The sequence below is a fragment of the Lactuca serriola genome, chromosome 8, assembly GCF_051521515.1.
Source record: "Lactuca serriola cultivar US96UC23 chromosome 8, Lser_US96UC23_V15, whole genome shotgun sequence".
Classification (NCBI taxonomy): Eukaryota; Viridiplantae; Streptophyta; class Magnoliopsida; order Asterales; family Asteraceae; genus Lactuca; species Lactuca serriola.
In genome coordinates this window covers 314,781,996-314,789,740 of record NC_136415.1, presented here as the reverse complement: position 1 = coordinate 314,789,740, position 7,745 = coordinate 314,781,996, and positions in this window count along the sequence as shown.

The following is a 7,745-nucleotide window of genomic DNA, read 5'->3' as shown; positions in this document are numbered from 1 at the left end:
TTGAATTACAACAATAGTTGTCCCATGCTCCAAGCATGCACACTATGTTTCCTATGGTCCATGCTTTGTGTAATAGATCAATTGAAAACTTTTCCAATGATGCCCATTTCATAATTCCTAATCCTCAACGATAGTGTAAGAATACAAGTTTCTTGCCACTACTAGAATATGTGAGATTCTAACATTTTATGCAACGATCATTTTGTAAAGTCACACCACAAAAATCACCAAGACTTGGCCAACAAAAATACAAGGTTCTCTATCAGAAATTGTTACTAAACAATTCTATAGACGTGATGTCTCTCACTCAAAGTATATTCCTTTGAACATCCTTTTTGCATAAAAAAATTTCTAATCTAGACATAAATTCTTAATTCCCAACTCCCAATATGGAAATATTTCCATATTTTCCGTACGACAACTCTTTTTTAATAGAATCTTATCTATTCATAATAATGTCGATATAGTCCATTCAACACTATACTTCCAACTACTCACAAGCAACAAATTCTTGACGAGCCTTAGATCGTCCTTTGATAGCTGTTTAATAATTTCAGTCAAAAAACGTTCAAGACCATTTTCCCTCTTAATGCGCTAAGCATTTGAAAAAATTTAGAACGATCAAACATTATAGCATATGCAATCGATCCTATACCTGAAGTGTATGGGACACGATTCATGATGTCTTACATAAAGACGTGATACTTTACCAGTCTTTTGCTATAATATTTCTAATTGCCATGTTCTCATAATTTTAATTATGAAAAGGGATGCCGTAATCATAACCAAATTTTGAGAATGCAATTATCCTTTCGATATAAAGAATTTCCTCATGTTGAACCATTCCAAAACAACATTCATATATATATATATATATATATATATATATATATATATATATATATATATATGACTAAATTTAATTAAAATTTCACAATCTAAGCCTTTAGATTTGAAATGAAGTATAATATTCTCTCCCTTAATTATAGCAAAACAACTTTTCAACCCTTGCAACTTTGCAAATTGAATCTTTGTTTTTCTATAATTGATATTGCTAACTTGCAATACTTAGAATAATAATCATGCTCCCACTAACATGATGATTATTTTTCTTATTGGCATAACAGTTATGCTCCCACTAGCTTTGACATGTATTCAGAAAATAATTGAACTTCTAGAAGACAATGTTTATTGAATTCCTTAAGTTCATATTTCTAATACTTGATGCTTTGATAAGCCTTTATCTAAGCTTCTTAAACTCATGCACATTTGTCTTAGAAAGCTCACATGTGTGTCTAAACAAATTCAAAACTTATGTTACTAAGTCCCAAATGTTCAAACGAATTGCCAAATCTCACAATTCGAACTATGAAGAAGGATGTCATAATCATAATCAAATTTGAGAATACAATTTACAGAACTGCTATCTCCTTAGAATCTCTCTTAGTGAAAGCATTTCCTCACAATCATTTTCATGAAGGAGGGAAACCTTATGTCACTTAGATTTTATAGTTTATGTGTTCCTGTCCATATGAATTTTGCCAAAACCAAGGTTTGCGACAAATTCAAGCTCATATGGACTGAACTTGTTCAATTTTGATTCCTTGCCTCACGGTAGCATGAATGCCCACCATGTATTACAAGCAACTCACCCATACATATCAATGTACTTTCCATTGATCAAGGTGCATTGTCTTTATGCCTTCAAATGAGAACTCATAGAACTCACATGCATAATTAACTCAACTGGAATGGCAATCTTGAACTTCAGCTACCGCAGTCATCATGCCCCCGCAGTCAAACTTCTTCATCAGCAATCGCTACCGCAGTCTCTACCTACCGCAACCTCTTTACTAGATTACTTTATTTGTCTTTTTGTAATACTTTCTATTGTCCAGTATGCCTTGCATGGCTACTCTTAGAGATGTACTCTAGTGTACTTCATGAGTCTCTATAAATAGAGCTCATTCTCTTGTATTCAAAAACACGCATCTAATTATGAATTGCAATCTCTGAAGTTATCTTTTCTATCTCTCTTACTCACTCTTCTTACTCTCATAATCGATTACAATCTCTCTTCGGAGCAAGTGTTTTGAGACTTGATCACTAAGTTTGATCTCACTTATTAACTTGGTTTGAATGCATTCCTCATTATAAATCAGCTTAAGTGTATACTTGATATAACAATTGTTTTCATTTCCATTGCTTTATTTTTCCGCTAGTAACTATCTAACTATCTAACTCTAAATATTATTTTTGAGCTTTTAGATCCTTCGAGATTAACTATTCCACAATATACTTGTTCTAACGTTTGTTCAAGTGTGTCTCAAAGTTTTTCTCTCAACAACAAAAGATTATCTAAATTTTGACAATTATCTTCTATTTTGGCAAGGATAATCTCCAAATATTGATAAAATTCGGATTTTATTAATAAAAAACATTTTAGGTAATTATCCACAGCCAAAACAGGTCAAAATCCTAAAATCAGCTCCATCTGACTCTCTGACTCGTCGAGTCAGGCTTGGACTCGTCGAGCTCACTATGGACTCGGCGAGTCACCCAGTTGACACAACGACTCAACTCGAAATAACCCCAAAAAACCGATTTTCAGCCAATTTTTCGATCAAATAAGCATCAAAATCACTAACAAATAACCCTAGGCTCTGATACTATTGATGGGATTTGAGCAATACATCATTCCTATGGTGTACATGCAAACCCTAATAACTTTTGGATCTATTTTGTCTAATGAACATGCAATTGAATATCCAAAGCTATAAACCCTAGATCTAGCATACAATTAATCATATTAACATAAAATAGGGTTTAGATCTAACCTTTGATTGTTATATAGCAACAACAATCAATTCCTTGGCTTCAGAAAGCTTAGTGCCTCAAGTGTTGCACCTCTAATGGAGTCACAAACACCATTACGCAACAAGATGAAGAAGAGAAGAGGAAAGGCATGCAAATTCATCCAAAAACCCTTAGAGATCAGATCCACATGTTTCTGGGGCCTTAGGGGTCCTTTATATACTTGTGTGGGCTGCTAGGCTTTCAATCAAAACCCTAATGGACAACTTAAACTCTAAGCAGCCATTGGAACCTTCTGGAATAAGGCCATGGACGAAAATATGATGGGATCCCATCATAATTTCATTCACCCCTTGTTCATTTAGCATTCCCTAGCCCAATAACTCAATTATCCTATAATTGCAGTCCAGTCCCCTATATTTAATTAATCTCTTTTAACCACAAAATTAATTCTTAATTAATTCTTGAGTAATATTAATTAAACAATATGATTTCTCCTTTAATATATTATTCTTATAATATATTAATAAATCATAATTAAACCTTTCTCTCCTTAATTCATCCTATAAATTGCTATGGTGAAGGCAACCCAAAAGCACCATGCTCATAATTGGGTAAAGTACATACCAAAATAGTTATGGACTTAGATACTAATCCAACATATATTTATGTTGATATTCTGTTATAATTGTTAAAATAGATATGACATGCAAAATAACATTTTGAAAATAAATAACATTACATAAGTTTGGTTTTAATAAGAGTTGTCTTTAAAATATGATGTAACAAACTATGGTTTTACAATAAATCTTTTTATAAAAAACGTAATAACGACAAATTTTGACGATGAAATTTTTGTAAGTTTAAAATTGAGAATTTTTTAGGCTTTTCAAACTTCAAACCTTATATTATAAAATGAAGTTTTATTAAATGCTTTATAAATATTCTTTATCGCTAAAACGTCAAAACTTAATACTAAATATTAAATTTAAAATTTGGTTGCACCTATTATATAAAATTGGACTTTATAAAAGAACATTTATAAAAATGTAATTTTAAATAAAAATATATCATGGCTTATCGGATGAAGGTAATAACCATGATATCAAATGTTTCTTTTAAGTAGAATTATAAAAATATTAAAAGACGCTTTATTAAATTAAAATCTATGTTGTCCATTTTCAAAGCACTCGCACATCACGTATATATAAGCTAGTGGGACAAAGGATACCTAATTTCTGGTGTTATCTTATGATGGTCGGGTGTATTTGTGATTTCTATAACCTAGTTATAGGCAAATTACGTAAGTTCCTCAAACTGGATGATTTGATCAGAAATTTGTTGTGATAAAGGTCATAGAAGCAATAGAGATTAAGGCATAGATGACATCAAACATGTCCATTAAAATAAGTAATTAGAGATCATATAACATTAGGAATTATATAATATCATATAATTGATACTCAGTATCCACCTTATAGGATTCAATGAATAGGATAAAGGATACCTAACCACTTATTTGTTTTGCAACTTGGATCCTAGACTTTGCTAATTAATGTTTTAGAAACTTAAAGGATGTTAATTATTAAAGATTTGCATATTGAAAATACAAAATGAATTCTATAAAAAAATTATAGATTAAAACAAAATCCGATCATATTAGCATGCATCATATTTCTCTTGCTAATCTGCAAGAAATAATACCATTCAATGGATACAATTTCTATGAATGGCTTCTTACCTTGAGGGAGAATCTCAAGAGAGATGTTCTACATTCTAAAAGGCTCTATTCCTAAACAACCTACTTTGAGCATAATACCTGAACATGATACATGGTGGGTGCATCATCGTCACACCCCCAAACCAGAACATCGGAAACGTTCGGGGGCGGACGACGTCATATTCAGTATCATAACAGTTGCATAGTAAGGAAAGTACACACCACCAAATATATAAATATTTAAAAGTGTTTACATAATCATAGTTGTTACATATTCAAAATATAAATACTATAACATGTTTAAAAATAAGTCATTAACGCCAGAACGTTAATCCCCAAAAGATGGTTTCCAAACCTGCTTAGCGGTTCCCTGAGAATACAAGTTATTTCAAAGAAAAAGTGTCAACAATTAAGTTGGTGAGTTCATAAGCGGTTTTGAGAAAATGTATGCCATTCCAAAGTTCATGCGTTTTCCAAGAAAATTCCTTATTTTCTTATAAAAGTATGAAATGCACCTGAATGTTCATGTTGTAAATTGTTAATAGTTGCACCCGGAAAATCCCTATTTTCCTATTAGTTGATTGTTTTATATGTAGGAAAATCCCTTATTTTCCTAACGTAACAGGCAGTCTCTAAGACCGAAAATCGCAAGCATCTGACATGCATGAAGGTTGAGGCATAGTTTTATATAATAAAGCTATAAGAAGATTGCAGTTCTTAGATGAAGAATAGTTTTAATAACTACTCGTTCATAAAATCAGAATACCATAGTAATTGTCTATCCGGTAAGTTTTATAACCATACTAAACATAATATGCCTGTGATGACGGTCTTCAGGCGTCGAAACGTTATGACAAACTGTCACCCAAAGGACTGTAGCTAACAGTCAGGGTGCAGGATCATGACTTCCCGTATAGATCTATACACATTTGACACGCTCTCCAAACGGGAGACTCTGGTTATAATAGACAGGACTTTAGGTAGTACCTTTTAACAAAAACGTAGCATTGAAGATGTAGTCGCCTCACGGTTTCTCAACTAAGTCTGTATTAAGGTGATAGTTTATACATGCAATGTTTATCCTCTTTCACAATGTTTGCAAAGCATAAATCATAAGTTCTTTGAATGCATAAAATGGTTTAACAAGGATGGCTAACAACAAGTTCACGAGTAATATGATGAAAAATCGTTTGTATGAAATGATTTCCTTTTCTACCGTGTTACAAAGGCGTAATGATGAGTTGAGTTTTCTGGTAAAAACATCATGTTATAGTTGAAAATCATTACCTTTGATATGATGTAGTATTCAAATGTATAAATACAACATATTTCTATTTATAAAACATATTGTATCCTAAGAGGGTAAAGTTGTGTTGTGAGGTGTTTTGCATGGTAACAATTTCATATGATAGTTAAAACAACAGTATGAAAAGTATAGCGAAAGATCGATGTTTCACACGATTTTAGCCGTGTGTTTACTTGTATTGCCCCCCTCCCCCCTTAAAGTGTTTAAAAGAAGTTAAAAACGTATTCAAAGTGTGGTTGTAGGGGTATGAACTCACTAGATTGAAGTGGTTCTTTTGAAGTAGTCGAGAGAAGAATCGTGTAGAACTTCGACTAGAGAGAGTTGAAATCTCGGGATTCTCGGGGATCTTGGGAGTATAGAACTTCCTTCAGGGCTTGTGTATAAAACCCGGGGCTTCACGCAAGCAGTACTTCGACTGGAGAGAAGTAGTGTCTCGGGAACTTAGGGGCGTTAGGCCTTGCATCGTGTTCTAGGAGTGTTACCGGGGCTTCGGGGTGGTTTAGAGTGGCTTAACAGAGAGTAGAAGTAGGAGAGAGGTTAGGAATGAGCAGGCAAACTCGAAAGGCTTCGCTTTCTATATATAGGCTGAAAATCGAAGTTCACGTCGTAAGTTTTGCTAACTCATGTTGTGAGTTTGTCCCAAAATCGTCATGGCATGCGTCATATGACAAGTGGCTCTGAAATGCATCAGTTAGACTATTCACGTCGTGAACACAGTGTTCACATCGTGAATACTGACAATTCTGACACAACATCGAAATTCGTTTCCCGTACTTCAAAAAATCATATCTTTCGCATACGAGCTCTGTTTTCGACGTTCTTTATATCCACGCGTAGCTAAGAAAAGGCTCTACAACTCTTGTTTAGAATCCGACGGCTAATTTTGAATTTATTTTTATTATATTATTTTTAACAGGCTGGGCCTGGAAAATTTCGTTTAAATTCCATAACTCCTTCATCTGGTGTCCATTTTCATCATACTTTTTAATGTTGTACTCCTATTGTCAGGGTCTTCAACTTTTGTTTAGGTTGTGTCGGCTAAAGACCGCTCGATCTCTATTTCGAGTTTTTAGCTGTCTGCTGCTAGGTCAGAAACTTTGAAAAATCATAACTTCCTCATACGAAGTCAGATTTGGTCATTCTTTTTATGTATGTTTATGGTTTTGGGATATCTACAACTTTCCTTTAGACACCAAAGGTTGAAAAGTATTTTATTGAAATTTCTCGTTTTATGCTAAACAGTGTTTTACCAGTATTGCCGCAGATGTTCGATTGGTCGTAACTTCTTCATTATAACTCGGATTTTAGTGTTCTTTATATTTTTGGAAACCTCGTTACGATATATACCACTTGGTATATCCCAATTATTGATTTATAAAAGTTAATTTTTTGACCCTATTTTCGCTGGTGTTACATTATCCCCCCCGTTAGAGTGAATTTCATCCCGAAATTCGCATTTTGACTGGGACTCCAATTGTAGCGGGCAGGTGTGAGTGCTTATGGTTCATTTGTTCTTCTAAATGCTAGCATATTCACTCGATGCTTAGGGCAACTTCGTTTTGGAAGTTCATGGTTGAATTCACTCCTAGTTTCTGAGCTTGAAGTTGACTCGCTGTACGCGTGGTATTTCCAAATGATCTGTTGGGGAATACTACGGGATGGTTGTAAAGATATAGTACTCCTCACATGAGTACCTCGGGGTTTTGAAACTTAACTATGATTTTGGAAATTGTTTTGGTGTGACAACCCAAAATTTATCCGATCATTTTTAACCTCATCTTCCGTTAATAGAACCCGTTTTATTAAATTGTCCGTTAACCTTTTTGGATTAGGTTAATTAAATAGGGAGTTTATTATAACTTGATAACGGTTGGAGTAAATTAGAAACACCCTCAATAACCCCTT